This window comes from Lissotriton helveticus, chromosome 4_1 (assembly GCF_964261635.1).
Source record: "Lissotriton helveticus chromosome 4_1, aLisHel1.1, whole genome shotgun sequence".
Taxonomy (NCBI): Eukaryota; Metazoa; Chordata; class Amphibia; order Caudata; family Salamandridae; genus Lissotriton; species Lissotriton helveticus.
The window spans coordinates 1640362003-1640382690 of NC_136063.1; the positions used below are offsets into that span (position 1 = coordinate 1640362003).

Below are 20688 nucleotides of genomic sequence, written 5' to 3' on the forward strand. Positions count from 1 at the left end.
TAGCAGCAAGTAGTGCATTTTTAAAGCACTATGAACAAGTAAGAATGGCAAAGTATGAATAATAGTAAAGGATGTTAAGACAAATGGCAGGGGAATTGGTAAGTCTGCAACGGTTTTTGGGAAACGTTGATGCCAAACTGGGCCAGTAATAATGATACAATATAAACATGGTTTTAACAGAGTTGTACAGACGAGATCCCATCAGCCTTTTTGTGACAATTATTGTCAAATAGAATTTTGTTCAAAGACAGTTCTAAAGGGGGTCTAAGCCTGATGGATAAATAAATGTTTGTAACTGGGAGACAGTTGGTATATATTTCATTAACAGACCCAATACTATGTTACCATAAGTACCTCTACCAGAGCACAGCACTGACAGTAATGCACAAATTTGCCCAAATTCCACAATACTCCAGTAGCGGACATTTTTAACAAGTTTTCCAGAATTATACATTTGTACTCATATTTTCTAAATTCTCACAAATAACATTATGCATAATTTTATGCAGTCTTCTGAGGGTTGCTGAAGAACACTTTTAGTCCAGTTTCCACAGTGCCATGTTGATGCACATTGATGCCCACATTTCACAGTGGTACAGTGTCACATTTTAGAAGCTACTGGGAGAGCATGTTTTCACCATCTACAATACAGTAGTGGCATGATGCACGTGCCTCGTTTGCACAATGCGGTAATAAGGATGGTTTGCCACAAATCTACATGTATGCAGCAAAACATATACCTGCTGAACAATGCTCTGTTGATGTACATGTATGCCTGACTTCAACTTTGATGTGGTTTGGAATGCATATGGTCGTTATACATAAGATCTTAGTAATGCACAGTCTGCCAGGTGTTGACAATGCACTGTAATTCTCATCCCTACAGTTTCCAACATACAGACTGACAAATTCTGTGACATAGATACACACAGAGAGTAGCACAGACAAACAAGCAGACCTCTAGGCAGACAGGCCCATTTATGGGCAGGGAAGGATTGCACAGGCAGGCCCAGAGGCCCCCTGTCAAAGGTTCACCCTCGACCCCTTATACACATGGACCTGGCATACAACTAGGCACACCTACACACACACTATCCAGCGCACAGCGGCAGGTACAGCATTTTATTCCAACAACGCTAAAGATTGAATAAACAAGGTGCACCATAATTGCCAAGGCCTCATCCCCACTAATCACTTCCCAAGTCTCCTATCTTTTTTATTCGTGAAATAGTTTCTTGTGCCACTCAAATGTCTCCAAAATGACACTCACAGCTGAGGAATGCCTAGATGGCTGATAGGTTTTTCACAAACCACTCCAAATTGTGCTCTCTTGTCATATTTTTCCTGTGGGCATTCTTTCCTATTTTTGCAAAAATATGCACCATCTTGATTTGCAATCATTTCTTGACGAATAATTTGAAGATGGGGGTCGTGCCTGCATTGAGAAAGCCTAAAGATGTGTGGTTTTTCAGTCATTTAATTGAATGGATAACAAACAACTGTGTGTGCCAGGAAGTGTAAGATGTTGTATCTGGAATTCTACTTTAATTAGTTGGTAGTCTCATTAGAGAGTGCAGGAGACAGAATTACCTTGGTGCCAGACCTACCTCCTACTCTCCTGAAAAGGTATAGTAGGCTCTTGAAGGAAGGAATAGAAGCCAGCTTTTTAACTCGGTACAGATTATATTCGTGTAATGAATGGGTCGGTAATAACAATACTCAGCTACGTTGCCAAACTTTGAATGGGGCAAAAGCATAATTCTCGGCATTGCTACAGACTTAAATCTGAGAGCACCAGCAATTCCCAGCGCCGATGTGGTATTTTAATGAAACAGGGTGCTTGTTTCTCAGCTCGCTTTCCATTGCTAGATTGGGTAATAAACCACAATTCCAGAGGCCCACTAAAATGTTAATTGTACACTACTTGTCTTCTTAGCATGGGTGTTGTATTTGAATTAGGAAAGTATTGGCATTCTCAGCGGTCTTCTAGGTGCTTGTTATGGCAGACCCTGCACTCCAAAATGGACCTAGTATTCCTTTAAGGCGACAGCACCAGCAGCACGGGCCCTTCTCAAACCTCCTGCTGTACTTTAAATGTGACCGAACCGGGCTGCTGCTGAGCCTTTAAAGAGACAGCCCCAGAGCTGAGCGCCCTTACCAAATGTGCATGTACCAGGAGTCTGGACAGAAGTGCTAGGCTTCTACATCAGCAGCTCGGTCGCCTCTCGGTAGGTCTGTCGTACTTTGAACAACAGAATTGTGATGTTTGTTGCAGTCTCAGTGAAGATACGTTGGTCGTTGCACATCAAAATCTAGCCTGTGTGCTCAGGTCTTGAACTGGTCACCAGCCTTGCTGAGAAGTACCGGTTCTGCATTACTACAAGTGTAGCAAGCCCTTGGAGCATGCGCGATGTGCACTGATGGGGAGCATACCAGCAGGGCTGGCCTTTAGGGTGGGCGAGCTGAGCCCAGGGCGTCAATTTTCAGAGGGGCGTATGGAGGTGTGTGCATTAAGGTTATGCCAACAGCAGCGCCCTTCTCCTCTTGCTCTACCCTTGTCCCTGCCGGTTCGTTTCTGTCTGATTTGCCAGTTACATTGGTTCTAGCCCATCATAACCCTAGGGCGGGCGATGTTTTTAACACCCTTTTAGCCCCTTTCCTTGCCCTGCCTTCACCCTTTCACCCTTGCTGGCACACATCAACAAAACCATCATCTGCGAGGCAGCTAAGGTATCGGTGACTTGAGTAAGCTGGGGGAGGTCCGGGGAGGTTTGAGGTCGGGGACCAGTCCCTGCTTGTCCAGGTACTGACCAGTGAACACAAAAGCACCCCGAAGCTGCCTCGTTTGATTTACTACCATCAGCAAGGGCGACATATTTCTTTCCGCCCACGTCCAGGGCGCTATGTTAGCATAGGCCGGCCCTGCACACCAGGCACCCAAGATGCAATTTTTTCTGATATAGAGAAGAACCAGAGCACAGACAAGAGTAGTCACAAACGGAGAAAACAGCAGCAGTGTTGGCTTCCCTCGAAAACACGGAATAAGAACAGCTCGGACATAAAAAATGCAGGCTTCAGTTTCACACACGTAAAAGCAACAGGTGCAAAAGAGCCAAAAACAAAGGAAGCATCACAGACAGTGGAACGATGATCTATTCTATGCGAAGTGTGATTTTTTTAAAATTGTCATATCATGCCTTTTTTCAGTGCAGTGGTCTTGTGCATGTAGTTCCACTTAATTAAAATATAAGCCATAGGTAGCTGGAAAAATATAATTAGAGGAGCTATTACGCCCGACCCGAGGCTGGTCGAGCACTATGTGGCAGCAGCAAGAAATAATGCATGCAGCCCAATGTCAAACGTGTTGGAGTGTGCCATCACAATTTGATATGCCCACGCTCTCTGTGTTCCCCTTTCCCTTATCATGTGCGCTTGCCTATTTATCCTGACTCTTATTCTTATCTTTGTTTACAAATCCTCGGCTACAATTATCATGAGTTAGAAAAAAAGCATGACAATGCAATATTTTTATTGCCATAACTTAAGGATGTCATAATATCTCTCCATGTGACGGGGGATGCCGAGCCAGTCAGTGGTGTAATGCAAAAGGGCTTTGCACCCTCCCGCTCCCTTATAATCTGACGAGGGGCACCGTGTCTTCCATATAACAGATATTCATAGGCTTTGGGCTGAAAGGGCGCCCCTGAAAAGTTGGGGGCCCTGGAGTTTGCCCGTCACCTTGGCGCAGGGGCTGCCGACGCCTGCATTACTCCCCTTACCGTTAGTTCCAGACGTTAATTTCCAAAGGATCGGCGCATTCTGGGATTTGTAGTCCCATTGTGTAATATGTTGATCCTTTAATAAAGAGATAATGCAACCCCAATCATCACTGAACACGCAATCGTGAAAGCTTGCCATACTCAACACTCTTTATCGCATTTATGACGATATTATATGCTGGCACCTAATAAAGGGAAATTAACAATCTGCTTTTACTGGTTTTTGGATTGTAGTTTGATATGTTTTTAAGTTATAATTTGGTGATGGTGCGCAGCTTGTGGTTATGGCTAAAAGGGCAGTCTCACTCAGGTGAACTGGTAAGTTTTTATGCCACACAAGCTGTATTGTAGGTGAAGGTTGTCGCGTTGCACAGGACACACCGCAGAATCAGCACCCTCTTGGGATTCGCTTTGGTGTGTCGTTTCCCGGAGACTGTCACACGCTGATCAGCCAAATGAAGTAAATGGATTTGGAGTTGTTTTGAATTTGATATGCTTCCACCGAAACTCCTCCCCTTGATGACCCACGCCTGAACGTGACTGATAATTGATTCCTCGGCTTTTAAATTGTCAATGAACTCACTACTCCAAATAATCACACGTTTTTGAAATATGCAATGGCCACCGCGAAGTGAAAGAAAGCCCCCTGCCTTTTTAGGTTACCCAGGAGCAGCGATACCACATAGATAAAATGGACAATGTGAAGGGGTGGCGGAGAGCGGAACAGAAGAAATACAGCCTGGCTGGCAGTGAAATCAATGAGGGAAATAGACTCTCTCTGGAAGCTGGGCTCAGCCTGCAGCGTCGGCAGTTCCTCGCCCTCCTCTGTGCCTTGGAGCCTTGCGACCGAGCAGCCCACACATGCCTCGGGCTAGCCACGTACACACAGACAAGCTCACCCCCACTCAGCGCCACTCCACAAACCTCTGTCACCGGAGCTGTCCCCCTCACTCCCCAAAGGCACACACAGCACACTCTGAACTTACCAGCAGTGTGAGACTTCCCGTGACTCGGCTCTGCACAGCTCAGCTGATGCTCAGGGGGTGTCAGGCCCAGGACAGTGGAGGCGCCGGGGCACCCTGCGCGCACAGTTACACCGTGCCGAGAAGGGCGTGCAGTGCAGCCCTTGGGATGCCGGCAGACAGACAGCTGACCAGTGCTCCGACAGATGCTGCTTTTCGTCAGATACTTCTTCTCTCCTCCGTGCTCATGCGTCTGCTCTTTCGCGCGCATGCGTACAGTGTAAGAAACGCACGCTTGCACAAAAGCTTTTACGAATGGCACGAAACAACGACCACCGCGGCAGCATGTCCCTATGTGGGCCACCGGGCTGGGGCTGGTCGGAGCTGAGCTGTCGAGCTCGGTGGTGAAGAGAGAAAGGAGGGAAGAGGCAGGTCAGGGTGGTATTTATGCCGCTTCCTGCTGGGCGCTAAGTGCGTCTAAATTGAAACGCGGGGTGGACAGCGGCAACTGTTCTTGCAGCGCGCTCTGCCGCCCTTGTAGACTACGCAGAGGTGTCAGAGGTAAGGCGTGAGAGTGGGCGGGATGCAGGGTCTGCTGAGAGCACATTCAGTGCCCGTCTGCAGCCCTGCCCGGGGCAGTAGACACTGGCTGCTTTTAGAGCTTTGTCAGAGTGAAAGGAGCACGGGGTAGGCAGGGCCGTTTCCTGGAAATAAGAAGCAGTGGTAGGTGAGAGGAGAGAGGGCGCGTGTGCTGGAAGTGGAGGAGGCCGATTGGATTTCTGCGTCCCGCACTGAGACCAGGGGGAGGGTCCGTGCCTTGAGATGCCGGCTGCTGCCAGACTGAATCACTGCCAGGGGGTGCCCGGTCCGCAACGCACTAGGAACCTGGAAATCAATCTCAGCATCATCGGTGGGGCACAGGGGAATTCAGTCCGACAGAATTCGCCGAATCTTTCAAACAAGCTATGCGCTGATTAATTCCGAATTTGCAACCAGAACTTAGAGGGTCGTTTTCCATATCTACATCGTAGTGCATTTTTAAATTCAAACTTCACATTTTAACAGCGAGTGAAACAATAAAGAGTTCTGGATCTCTTATACAGATAATATTCAGCACCTCGCCGCAGGGAGAGTGCTCGGTCTGGGATGGCCTTTATATCACAGCGAGATGCGTGACTTTTCTCATATCGTTCCCACTTCAGCCTGAGTTTTGCATCGAGAGATGCTAGTCTGTGAAAGGGAATCAGACCCAATAACTAATGGACGGGGGCATGCCCCAGGTCATGTAAACAGCTCCATCAATGCCAGATGCCACGCCAGGACCTGGGAAATCTGTCCAAGCGAAAAATCTAGCTCCAGACCACAGGGCCATGCATACACCAGCGCTTTCCAGGCTGCACTAGACTGTTCACATGTAGCGCCTCGATCCTATTTTAAAAAGAGTTACAAATTGCATAGGAGCCTGATTAGACGGGAGCAACCGAGCTCCTGCTGCCCATGCGGTGCGAAGGGCTGTTGTGTGTGGGGGCTGGGGGAGGGGGGCGTCAACTCATCACTGAATATCTCTGAAATATGGAGACTCAGGAACCCTTCATCCCATTCTGCGGGGCGGCATTATCTTGCGTTACGCCACAAAGGTAACGCAAAGCGCATTATTGTCACCTATTCACATAACATGTGATATCATAATCACGTTCACATTTTCAATGTTTGATCTATTTCGCATTTAAATCAATCGCAGGTGCAATCTTAATAATATAGTTAAATATTTTTACTCAATTATTTGCATAGAACACAATGCGCATACGTTCATCGATAATCCACGTACTCATGTCTATTTCTTTAGCTCTCAAAACAGGGTGACACTCCTGCCTTATTCCTCTTCCACCAGCAAGTCAGGCTAGGAAGAAAACGCCCTAGAACTTCCCTCCTACGCATCTTGCCATCATTGAACTTCTTCAAGAGATGGCTGTCTATGATTGTTGGACGTCTTTTAGAGATGTTGTTCAGATATCATCATTAAAAAGCTAGAGAGACACTGATTTGTGATTCTAGAGCGTCTTTTAGAGATGCCAGTTTGTCAATGTTAATCATGGTTTAATGACCCCATTCTTTGAAAGATTGGGACATATTTGATAAATGCTACTGTGTGATAGTTACACATGTTTGAGAGATGCTGGTCAAAGACTGTCAAATTTCATTGAGAGGCATCGTTTTAGCCTGTGACTTGAATATATTCGAGGGATTCCGCACTGTGATTCGTTGAATATGTTTGAGAGGTGCTTATCTAACATTGTAAAACATCTTCAAGGGAGGCTGCAGTGTGAGTGTTAAACAGTCCCAGCCCACCCAACATTTCAAAGTCGCCACCATGTTTTGAAATCTCTCAACTCCCTACTGTCAAAATCTCAAACATGATTCTGGGCCATCCCTACTACCATCATTATATATATTTGATAACAAATGTTTTTTCTCTCGAAGCCAAAATATGACTTGTCCTGCCCGATTCCACACCCTATGAACCTGAAGACACTGACATGGCACATCTTTAAAGTCCATCTTTCAGTAATTCAGAAAATGCACAAATCCTGCTGTTGAGCAATTTTCATTTTAATCGGTGAGAGGATTGTTGGCCCTCTTCTTAACCAGCTCCGCCTCATTCTACCACAGTTGCTAAGAATTTGGGTGTCAAATTTGATTCCCAGCTCTCTTTTTGTTTTCAGATTTCTTCGGTAGTAGGATCTTGCTTCGCGTTATTGCAGGCTTTAAAGAATTTTGTGCAGCACTTTCCCCTGCACTCACGAAAAATTGTGCTACATGCCTCTCATTACTTCAAGAATGCATTATGCCAATTTCTTGTATTTCGACCGTCCGAAATACATTATCAGACCACCCGCAGGCCATATAGAACTCAGCTGCGTGTCTGATCCTTAAATTGCCCTAGCAAATCTCAGTTTCTTCCCTTCTCAAAGCCCTTCATTGGCTGCCAGTTGTCAGGAGGATCCTTTGTAAGGCCCTGCTTTTGACTCATATGGCCCTGTATTCCTCTGGTACATGATGTCTGGCGGATAGGATCCAGTTCTACCATCCACCCAGAGTCCTCTGTTCTTCTTGTGCTGCACGGGCAGTGGTAACTATAGCACAACAGTCTCATAGTGGTGGTTGCTCCTTTATGCTTCTGGCTTCTAATGCGTGCAGTAGTCTCCCAGCTGAAACATGAATGATGCGTGTGGAGCCACCGTTTAAAAAAAAAGGAAAATCTGGCAGTTTGGACAGGTCTAAGACGTAGTTGGTTTGCTACTGTTTTTTTCACAGTGCAGGGACGCTCCTGGGAGCAGCATGACCCTCTATGCATTCATTCATTCATTAGTTTGTTCATCCATCCATCCATTCATATCAACATATGACTGATTGCATCAATGCACATCCCTCGTCATTGCACACCTGCACTTGCTGACGGAAAGTTGAATTAAAATAAAGCTCAACACGTTGGAAGCCAACACGCCCAAAAATAGCGACGGCACAGCAAATAACCAAGAGACAATTATCATTTGAACAGACCAGAGCTCTTGCCCCAAAAAGGCCAGTTAGAGCATGAAATGATGAAACTGAAATGTCAACAGTTTCTCTATATTCATCTCTTCATACATGTATATATCACGTGAACACAACCCAAACTTCTTACCTTCAGTGAAAAGAATCTAATGGACAGGTGACAGTCCTTCTCATGGAGAAAATGCGAGATGTCCCTTAAGCAAGGAGATACAATGCAAAAGCACACTGGTAACTTCATTAATTTTCTGTAATCAAGCTCCTGTTTGCCAACATCGAAAGAAAGGCTACAGTTCACTGAAAGATTCAGAAAATGTACAAACCTACTTTCTACGGTTTTAAGCCTACAAGAGCCATGAAACATAGCAGACATACAGATACTAAAGGACACTCCAGATTAATGAGCAAACAACATTCATATTTGATTATACAATATACTAATGCACAATGTCATATACAGATGCAAAAAGACATTGATGTCAAAGCAGTATGAATACAGGATTATGTATTTACAGTTGCAAGATCAGCTCCTCGTTGTGGTTACCATGGTGACACCTCTTAACCACAAGTAAGCAATGATGGAAATGGAAGCAGATGAAGAGCAGTAATAAAGAACCACTAATGAAACTGGAAAGATACAATAAAATACACTAAACAAGTGGATACCTAGAATTCCAGGATCCTACAGTACAGTTGAATTCGGAAGCTCAAAGCATGAGATATGACCTCAGGGGTAAAGTGTTGCAGCCTAATCCTTGTACACAGCTAATCGTGTATTGAACATTTTAGACCTGATCTTGTCTGCCTGGAGCTGTGTCTGACCATAAAATGTCTGTTGTCTTGTTTCTCTGGCCTGCTTCTTCACTCCCAGTGAGGTCGTAAGGTTCCAGCTAAGTGTTCTACTGATGTCATTTGAAATTTCGACTAGGTCTGCGCCAAATTTAAATGACACTGGCATAATTTGCATAGATTTTGAGATTTCACATCATGCTTGCCTTGTAAATAAAGACATGTCAAGTAATTATGTCGACATTTGTGGTAAAAATGTACAATGAAATGTGCTATTCGCAGTAAAGCATGCAAACAGCAGAACACAAGTGGCTGTTGTTAGAGGTGCTTTGTTTAAATGCATCCTCGTGTAGAAAGCTGATGTGAGGAGACATTTCACATTAAAATATAGCACAGAATGACGAATGTGCAGTTATGCATCATTTCACATAATTTTTCATAACTAAACAAAAGCAAATTACTCAAATTTCACAGACCTTTAATTTGGGACAAACTCTCTGGGAAGTGAGGAAATTAAATCTAGATCCAAGTGTCAGCATTGTTGTTAGATCTCTCGCCTTATCCTGTGTACCTTATTATGTATGAGTTTCCACAACTTTCTCCACTTATATCTGCCTTCTTTCAGTCATCTTTTTAAGAGCTTACTAAAGTTCTGTGTAGCAATGGGATATTTTCCAATAACCAGAAGCCCTATCATCTTAGGCTACTTATCTGTTAGATTTGGCACCATTGGAATGAGTCTCCCATTTTTTTGCTGTTGCCTCATCTGTTTTGCTGGTCTAGATGCTTTGGGCACTTTGCCACTGCTGTTCAGTGCCAAAGTGCAAGTGCTCCCTTTTGTAAATTGTTGTATGGATTAGTGATTCCATGATTAGTTATTTGATTTACTTGTCAGACTCTAGTACAGTGCACCATGTGTGCTCAGTGCCTGTAAATAAAATGCTGCTGGGGGCTTGCATCACTGATTGTGCCACTCACAGACGCAGCTTGTAAAATGTGGCTCCGGCCTGCCATTGCAGAGACTGTGTGCAGTCTGGGACTACCATGTCGACTTGGCAAGTGCACACACTTTCCAGCCACTAAACCTTCCCTTTTCTACATGTTAGTCACCCCTAAAGTAGGCCCAAGGTACCCTTTTTGGGCATGGTGCATTGTATGTGGAAGGTAGGACATGCACTGACGTGTGTGACATGTCCTGATAGTGAAATACTGCCAATTTCGTTTTTTCACTATTGCAAGGCTATCTGTACCCATAGGCCAGAATGGGCAGTTTGCATATAACAGCTTATAAACATAACTGACCCAGGGAACAAGATAGGAAAATAAAGTTTAGTATGCCTGAACTCAGCATGCTTAAGTGCATCTTTTAGTGTGGATGATTTGAATATTCTGGGGCCGATTCTGATCCTGCTCGGAAGGGCTCAGAATGCGATCCAGACGGAAAAAAGTACAAGCTGTACGCCTGATCTCTGCCTGACTAGTACAGCTGTACGAGCGAGCAAGTACGATGTGAGCAACACAAAATTCGCCGACTGAATCGTTTCCGGGTCCGAACTGCTCCGTACGTATTGTCCGTAAGCAAACCGCACCGCGCAATAGAGGCGATTTCTGACCGAGCCAGTACGATGCACGCGTCAGACAGCTGGATCGAGCTGAAGCTTCCGGCTCGCAAAACGTTCGGGAAGCTGCCTTTGGGGGTCCACTTCGGACCCCCCATCACCGGTAGCCTTACGACTGGGACACAGGGAGAGACCCAAGGTTCTCCCCAACATAGGCATGTCCGGTGCAGATGGCACTGATGCGTACCCACTGTAGGGGGTGCCCTTGAGCGAGACGTACCCATCAGTCAATGGGAGCCCATGTACGAGTCGTACGACCGGCTCCCATTGAGACTTTTATGGGAGTCCGACCGAACCGAGTCCGGTAGCATGCGGCTGCATCATACTCGCTCGGGCGGACTGCAGGAGTCCGGCTCAGTCGGAAAACACTCCGGATCCGGCTCAGTCAGAGAGCTTTCCAACCCAGATCGGAATCGGCCCCTCTGTGTTCTAAAATACATTTATTAGAAAGTAGGTATTTTCTTGCCCAACCATCCAGTGGGCCTCTGCTAGGTTTGTGTATTGCATGTCTGGCTTGTGAGTGACAGGAGCTGGGAGAGGGCTGCGGCTCCAGCAGTCTGATGAGTCTGGGCTGGGCTGAGTGGGACCCGGGTTGAATTTAGAGTAGGGGGAGGAGATTTAATTTCACCTGCCTGGGCCAGGTCTGCTTTCAACAATACTTTCTCCACCTCAAATGTATGTCAATACATCACATAGTAATACCACGCATGCCATTACAACGCGGGTATTACTACGCGATGTCAATGACATCGCATACCATTACATCGCATACTTTTACCACGAGATGCCTTTACCACGCATGCCATTACAATGCAAAGGCATGCGTGGTAAAGCCATACTTGTGGTAAAAGTATGCAAGGTAAGTGACATCCCTACCCCTACACCTACACAACACACTACTCCCACCCCTACACTACCCCAACCCAAAAACACAACCACACTACAATACCCACACTACTCCCACTCCTACACTACCCTAAACCCTAAACCACTACTACACTACCCACACTACTCCCACCCCTACACTACCCTAAACCCTAAACCACTACTACACTACCCACAGTACTCCCACCCCTACACTACCCTAAAACACTACTACACTACCCACACTACTCCCACCCCTACACTACCCTAAACCCTAAAACACTACTACGCTACCCACACTACTTACACCCCTACTCTACCCTAAACCCTAAAACACTACTACGCTACCCACACTACTCTCACCCCTACACTACCCTAAACCCTAAAACACTACTACGCTACCCACACAACCCTCACCTCTACACTACCCTAAACCCTAAAACACTACTACGCTACCCACACTACTCTCACCCCTACACTACCCTAAACCCTAAAACACTACTACGCTACCCACACTACTTCCACCCCGACACTACCCTAAACCCTAAAACACTACTACACTACCCACACTACTCCCACCGGACACTACCCTAAACCCTAAAACACTACTACGCTACCCACACTACTCCCACCCCTACACTACCCTAAACCCTAAAACACTACTACGCTACCCACACTACTCCCACCCCTACACTAGCCTAAACTCTAAAACACTACTACGCTACCCACACTACTCTCACCCCTACACTACCCTAAACCTTACAACACTACTACGTTACCCACACTATTCTCACCCCTACACTACCCTAAACCCTAAAACACTACTACGCTACCCACACTACTCTCACCCCTACACCTTAAAACACTACTATGCTACCCACACTACTCTCACCCCTACACTACCCTAAATCCTAAAACACTACTACGCTACCCACACTACTCTCACCCCTACACTACCCTACCCCCAGTCATTCTCTACACTGAAACACTACCCTACACGACCCTCCGACACTACCCTAAACACTAAAACTCTACCCTATACTACACAAACACTACCCTAAACCCTAAAACACTACCCCCAGCACGACCCTAACCCAACCCCCAGTCCGTCCCCTACACTGAACACTTCCCTACCCGACCCCTTGACACTACCCTAAACCACTACCCTACACTACACAAACACTACAACACTACCCTAAACCCTAAAACACTATGCCCAGCATGACCCTACCCCTACCCCCCAGTCTGTCCCCTACACTGAAACACTACCCTATACGACCCCCTGACACTACCCTAAACCCAACAACACTACTCCTCAAACACAAACCCTTTACAAATACATAGCCCCTCTTACCTCTCTCTCCGCGGTGCACGTCCCTTGTCCTCGGCTGCAAGCGTTGTCAACCAAAAATGCCCCCATCCTTAGCATAGGAGCCCGCAGATCCGGCCCAGCACCTGCGCCTCTCTCTTACTTCCGTCATCTCTGCCTTCTCTCTGCCATCTTGGCGCCAGGTCCTCACTCACAGCAGATTTCCCCAAAAAAGCCCCCAGCCAGCGCACAGGAGCCTGCAGATCCGCCGGGGCACCAGCGCCTCTCCACTACTTCCGTCATCACAGCCACTTCCATATTGGCACCGGGTCCTCAGTCACAGAATTGCACGCATGCGGGCACCAGCGCCTTTCCCCTACTTATGTCATCGCTGCCTTCTTTCTGCCATCTTTGAGCCGGGTCCTCAGTCACAGCCATAAACACAATACAACGCATGAAAATATAGAGACAGAATAGAAGGTGCACTCTCAAAAAAGTCAATATCAGAAGTTGCTTTTTTGTATAAATTCTTCTTTATTCTGAAATTCTTTCAAACATCATAGGCACAGCCAACGCGTTTCGTTCCTTTCTTGGCTTTTGGAACTTCGTCAGGGCTGTAATAATTACAACATTTATATACATAAATATTCAATTGACAAGACAAACCAAAAAATTAAAAATACAAATACAAAAAGTTTTTCTTTTCAAAAATACATCATATAAATACAATTACATTACACATTCGAAAAATCCAAGAAGACACAAACTAAAATAATACACCATATTTAAAAACCACTAAGGTTAGTAATAATGTCTCTAGTACAAACAGAGCACGTAGCTGCCATAGTTGTTAAATGGAATCATGTGGACTAGAGAGCAATTCAGACAAATGTCATAATCACCATAGGTAAAAACATATTACCAGTGCATAATAAATACCTCATTAAAAACATTTACAACCCTTACGGTGTCCTATGAGACATACCATACACAGGAATACAGCACTAAATACTATCATGTTTACATTAGGGTAATACGAACAAATTGCACAGAACAGATCAATTATTATGAGGGTTCTATCCTAAACATTGGAAAAACCCCTTGATTTGCACAGAAGGACTTAAGCAAGAGGAGGGATGGAATATTTATTTCAGGTCCTGAAGTTTGGCCATTGTCACGGAGAGTGGCATGTTATCCTAAGAAACCGCATTATTTTGTATATTATGTATTACATCAATAACCCACCACGCTCAAACTCTGCAGTTTGTTATTTTGAGTCTTGTACTCATTACAGTATAGGCCCAATTCAGTAGGTTCCTTAAATTAAGAGTGACAACTTGTCTCTCTTTCGGTGATTTAAGCTTTTGCTTCTGTCACGTGTTGAAAACTAAACGCTTTTTAAGTACATATTGATCCGATTTGTTTGTGATCCCTACAGGTTCTTAATCTCTCCACGTGAGAAACAGGATAACTCCAGGACCTACAGGCTGACATACGCCATCCTTACTTTTGAGGTATATTAATACTGAGCGGGAGCACTAGTACTTTACGGTTATTATTCGGCTTCCCGCCTGGGACTAGAGTTGTAAAACGATTTTTTCTCTTAAGTTCTTATTGTGGACATTTGCTTAGGAAACCTGATTGTAACGAACGGGCATCGTCATTTGTTGTCCTTTTGAGGCTAGAATTCTTAGTTCTTGGTTTCTATCTTCATGGACTATTAATGTGCGTATATGTGCATGTCCAAACTGTTATACACTTTTGCTCTTCTTTATTTAGAACGCACGTCCGGCCCGTACAGATCACTATGCGGAACTGCATTACACTTTGAATCCTTTTTTTTGGAGTCTCGAGTTTATCAATTATCGGTAAGCACAACTTATCTTCTGGGCCTTCACTGCCTGGCGGGGGTTAGTCATAATTACATATACCCATTTAGATCTGCTATGTTTATTAATGTTTTGTTTAGGACTCCTCAATTTGGTATTTCTGATTCACGTTTGGGTAATAGGGTTTCTTAGGATAACACGCCACTCTCCGTGACAATGGCCAAACTTCAGGACCTGAAATAAATATTCCATCCCTCCTCTTGCTTAAGTCCTTCTGTGCAAATCAAGGGGTTTTTCCAATGTTTAGGATAGAACCCTCATAATAATTGATCTGTTCTGTGCAATTTGTTCGTATTACCCTAATGTAAACATGATAGTATTTAGTGCTGTATTCCTGTGTATGGTATGTTTCATAGGACACCGTAAGGGTTGTAAATGTTTTTAATGAGGTATTTATTATGCACTGGTAATATGTTTTTACCTATGGTGATTATGACATTTGTCTGAATTGCTCTCTAGTCCACATGATTCCATTTAACAACTATGGCAGCTACGTGCTCTGTTTGTACTAGAGACATTATTACTAACCTTAGTGGTTTTTAAATATGGTGTATTATTTTAGTTTGTGTCTTCTTGGGTTTTTCGAATGTGTAATGTAATTGTATTTATATGATGTATTTTTTAAAAGAAAAACTTTTTGTATTTGTATTTTTAATTTTTTGGTTTGTCTTGTCAATTGAATATTTATGTATATAAATGTTGTAATTATTACAGCCCTGACGAAGTTCCAAAAGCCAAGAAAGGAACGAAACGCGTTGGCTGTGCCTATGATGTTTGAAAGAATTTCAGAATAAAGAAGAATTTATACAAAAAAGCAACTTCTGATATTGACTTTTTTGAGAGTGCACCTTCTATTCTGTCTCTATATTTTCATTAATTACGCATCCTACGGCAGCGGATGTTAGAAGTGTTTGCACCACTGTTTACTAGAAACTAAATGAATCGTTGTGCATGACCTGGTTTGCTGCTTTGGTCCTTCTGTCTAACAATACAACGCATGGGTTGTAACAGCGCATGCAAAGTAATAACATGCGTAGTAAAGGCTACGTATTGTTTTTTTGTTGTTTTTTTTGGGGGGAGTTTTATATAGCGCGAACTAGAACCGAACCGAATCAGTTATCAGAGCGCTTTACATAGCACCGGTTACGTTACATGAGGACACACTTTCATTTTTTTTTTTTTTTTAGGCACGGGTTACAGCCCATGCGTTGTTACGCTTGCGTTGTAATGGTATGCAAACAAAAAGTTGCGTACTAATGGCTGTTTACCCTCCACCTCCTGCCAGGAAGCTGCACCAGAGAGGACAGAACTGGTTTTGGCTGGGTACAGACACTCTCTGCCTTCAGAGCCAAAGGGTTTGTGTTTAAAAAAAGGGGGACCCAGACCCCAGAATTTTAGATCAGTTCTGGGAAATCAAGAGGAACCTTTGCCAAGGATAAGAACCGGAGAAGCTGAAGGAGGATTACTGCCCCTGTGCTGTTTGCTGTTTGGGGTTGGCCTGCAGTGGTTGCTTGCTGCCAAGGAAAGGAGAAACAGAACTTTGCTGTTTGCTTTGTCACCTGCTTGAAGAAAAGATCTCCAAGGGCTTGAAACTGAGCTTACCTCCTGTTATGAAGTCTCAGAAATACAAAGACTTCACCCCTTCCGTTTGCCTGCATCTAGAGCTGATGTTTTAGCTGCTACAGAAGGAAATTACAACACCAACGCTGACGAGCGACGCCGTAACCTGCACCGAAGCAGTGAGCGCTGCCGCTACTTGCGAGATAGGCCCAACTCCAGCTGCCATGCCACATCGATGCCAGCGAGCGACGCCGTAAATGGCTAAAACCGGGAACACTGGTCCGACTTGCGACGTGGGCCCGACGCCTGTTGTTGTGCCGCATCGACTCAGAAGCCGACTTCACCATGGCGGAGCCGATCCTCGACGTGGGTGACCACGAATCCATCGACATCGTGCCATCATAAGTAACAGTGGTTTTGGCGCAATCATGACGTCACCTCCCCGAAGCAGTAAGGAACTGTCGTCTTGCCTCGCCTGCGCGGCAGTAAGGAACAGAGGCTGCACCTCCCCTGTGGTCGGAACTGACGCCGCACAGCGCCTACGAAGCTGCACCTCCCGACGCCGTGAAGTGTCTTTGTTTTCATCAATTTCAAGGTACTGTTCTTTGTGGGTCTGCTTGACTCTGGGCGCGACACCGCGCACCTTGTGTTCGGCGCTGTACTTTGGGATTTCCACCGGCCACAACGTCGTTATAACTCCAAGTGGAGTTATTTGTTGCTAGAAGCATGATTTAAGTGAATAACCTATTTCTAAACTTGTGTGGTGTCCATTTGTAGTGTTTTCCCTTTATTACTGTATATGTTGGCAAATGATTTACATACTGCCTCTGAGATAAGCCTGTCTGCTCGTGCCAAGCTACCAAGGGTGTGAGCAGGGGTTATTTTAGAAGTGTATCCCCCTTACCCTGACTAGAAGTAAGGGCCCCTTATTGGACAAAGGTACCTACATCTGCCAACTAAAGACCCCCCATTTCTAACACTATCCATTTAAGTTAAGGCCTACTGCTATCTGGACTCAAATCTATTCAGTCCTGTTGAGCTTGTAAAACCCCACTTATAGTCTCTGAATTTCATTTTAAGACAGAATGTACCTAACCTGTTGCAGCCCTCCCTCAAGTAGCAAGCGCACCACACTTAAAGGACAAAGCAATTGTCAAAAACACATCCTTCATCTATGCTCACCCACATAGGTCGGCGGCAAAAGTGGCTGGTAAACTGTTAGGGAGTAAGCACATTCTTCAAATATGGCATAACTAGTAAGCAGAGTGACTGAGCCTGACCTCCATTGAGATGGTAAGGAGTGGGGCTCTGGGCTCCCCGAATACATAACAAAAAGGGCCATATCAAATATATTATGGCACAGTTAAAAAAAAAACATACATTGATTAAAAACCTAAAAGTCGTAAGGGACACAATTTAAATATTGTATGGTTGAAAGTATGTGCATGTTGTAAGCATGGCATATGTGGTAGTATATTGGTGTTGTGAGCAATGACCAATGACTTCTTTTTAATGTGTCAGTGTAATTGTGTATCTGTACATATGCACAAAGTGGGCTGAGTCTGGGGAGAGTGTTGCACATGTGGATGTGCTACCATCTGTGCATGAGAGATTAATTCAGCTTCTCAGATGAGTATTGGCCTTGGAGCCAATGACCTTTTATAAGCTTGGGGGATCATTAGTCCGCCCGCCATCCTATCGGGATATGGGACCACCCGCCATAAGGGCGGGAGTCCCGTGGGGGCAATTAGGATGCACCCGCCACAGTGGCGGGCACATCCTGCATTCCTGTCATTGTGGCGGACAGTGCACTCAGCACCGCCCACCACAATGCCAGGAAGGCATGTCGTGCACTTCCATGCACAACATGCCAGGCACCGCGCAGTGCCTGCCATGTTGTGTATGGAACTGCAGGGGGGTACCATAGGTACTCCCCATGTGCACCCCCATCCCCCAGAGTCCCTGGGGGCCCGCAACAGGCTCCAGCAGTCTATTCCCGCATGCCTTTCAGTGGCGGCAATGCCGCCACGGAAAGGCATGTTACCTTCCCATGATAATATGGCTGGCGGTGTCTAACAGACACCGCCACCGTATTAAACCCTTTTCCGCCCGGTCAACTCGTGTAAATGACAATGATGCCCCTAGGTTGGCCGCCAGGCGGCTGCCCGCTCTGATGTTTTGCGGATGACACTTTGTTGTTATCCAAAACATCATCGGGCATCCAGAGCACCCTTGATGGCTTCTCAGCATTTTGTGATTTACGGGGTTTGGAGATTAACTTGGACAAGACCAAGTTCATGATTTTCAATCCCCCATAGCAGACGCGCCCGAACCCCATATCTAACGATTCTGCCCTAGAGAGAGTCAAGACCTTTGTCTACCTGGGCATTACCCTGACTGAAAATTTTGACTGGGGTTCCCAAATATCCAAATCAGCCCTTAGGTTATCCCAAGTCATGGAGGGCATTAACAAAGTCCACAGAATCTCGGATTTCAAGCCGGCAGCCCCGGTCATTGAAATATACCTACTACAAGCAAAAAAGGCCTCAATGTACGGTGCAGAACTTTGGGGTCACAAAAATATTTCTAATCTCCTGAGGATTGAGCAGGGCTTTATGAGGAGCGTTTTGGGGTTGCCAACTAGTACACCACTTATTCCCCTACGACTTGACTTGGGGTTGGAATCTATAGAAGAATTAGTATCAGCACGGCCCCAGCTTTATTGGAAGAGACTTTGGTCAGTGCCCGAACTAGCCCCATATAGGGAGGAATTTCTAGAGGGTTGGGCTTTTTTATAAGGCAAGAACATTCCGTGGCTGTGCCATATTAAGTCCCTTAGTACTCGGATTGGTTTGCCTCAGCTCTGGGAGACCCCGGAGGTGTGTTGCCCGGGGATATCCAAATTAGAATTCAAAAGTCAGTTGAGCAGCAGTATTTATTAGCCCTACAGAGTTCAGGTTCCCTAGGAAGACTTTCAGCAGAGTTCCTCCTGGTGAAATCTGAATTGCGACCGGAGGATTTTTTACATGTAATTTATCCACCGCTTGCGAGGAAGCTCTACATTCAGCTAAGGCATGGCACTCTACCACTTAGAGCATTTACTTGCAAATGGGCTAAACCAAAAAATATTGCCTGCCCGGCATGTAACTATAAATGTGAAGATGTTAGCCATGTAATGTTTTTTTGCTCTGCATATGAGGTTATAAGAAAATGCTGGCTGATTCCGCTATGCAGGAATCTAGAGTTTAGATATTGTATACAGGCTTGTAGGGTTTTAACGTATGACACTCACCCTCCCATTGTTTTTGCTGTCTCTCGCTTTTTATTTGGCATGTGGCGTAGAAGGAAAAGTTATGGATAAATTCTTCTGTTCAACTATGTTTTATTATGAATTTTAACTTTTCCACTCTTGATAACTATCTAGTTTAATCCATTTTTATCCAGACCTGCTATTTATTCCTTTGCTTTATAGATTGTGCATTTGTGTATGCATTTTACTTGCACTTATATGGTCTATGACCGAAATAAAGTTATCAAAAAAAAGTTCTACACCTCATTGCATCCAGATTCACTTGATCCAACTCTAGTATGTGTTTAAATATCCAACGATCATCATCTTCCAATAGTTTTCCTCAGGGATTCGGGGTTTTTCAGTCAATGTCTCTAGATTCTGGAGTTCCCTACCCAGCCTTCTTCGATCAGTACTTTCTATAATTTGTTTCAGAAAGACAATAAAACTTTTATTTTTTACTATGCAGCCAATCCAGTAGCCTTTGTTTAAAAGAGTATGTTGTAGAGGCAGGAGATTTTGGTGTACATGTGCATTACAAAGAACCTATAACAGCATAATAAATAAAACATAGAGGACCGCGGTCATGAGAAGGTATCAGTACTCCTATGTGGGATGCTTTTATCCCAGATAGTACAGTTCAGGCACAACATTTTCTTTTCTCATGTTTTTTGTGCATGACCCCTCCACGTTACACCACCTGCAAAACCTGTAAACAGTATTCCTGGTGCGAACACTCACCATGTTCACTGTGAATGTAAAGTCAGACGCAAGGGAACAAATGTTCTTATGGAAGGTGTTATAAAATGTGTGAGGAAAGTGGCCTATTATAGAGTGAGGTTGTGAGGTCTCACTATGTAATAAACTCTCTATCTGTACTGAGTCCAGCTAGATTTGTTTTCAAAACCTTAGCTCAACCCTGGTTGGATGTTGCTCTGAGCAGTCAGACTTTATTTATCAAAGAAACAAGTGTAAATGATTAGGAAGTACCAAAAGGTATGTAGAAAGAATATCGAGTTGGAAATGTCAACCTAACCAAATAACGAGTTGGAAATATTGTGACACAGAAATATCTT

At 44.8% G+C, this 20688-nt stretch overlaps 1 protein-coding gene across 4 annotated transcripts in view; it reads right to left on the reverse strand.

The window, feature by feature from the left end:
• The window catches only part of ARPP21 (cAMP regulated phosphoprotein 21), a 344186-nt gene extending 339109 nt beyond the window's left edge, over positions 1 to 5077 (reverse strand). For 2 of the 4 annotated variants that reach the window (XM_078688292.1, XM_078688289.1), the window contains exon 1: positions 4766 to 5077. The gene's annotated coding sequence lies outside the window, so the exon portion shown is untranslated. The remainder of the gene's footprint in view (positions 1 to 4765) is intronic. The other 2 variants (XM_078688294.1, XM_078688293.1) reach the window with 1 other exon arrangement.
• Positions 5078 to 20688: the final 15611 nt, after the last annotated feature.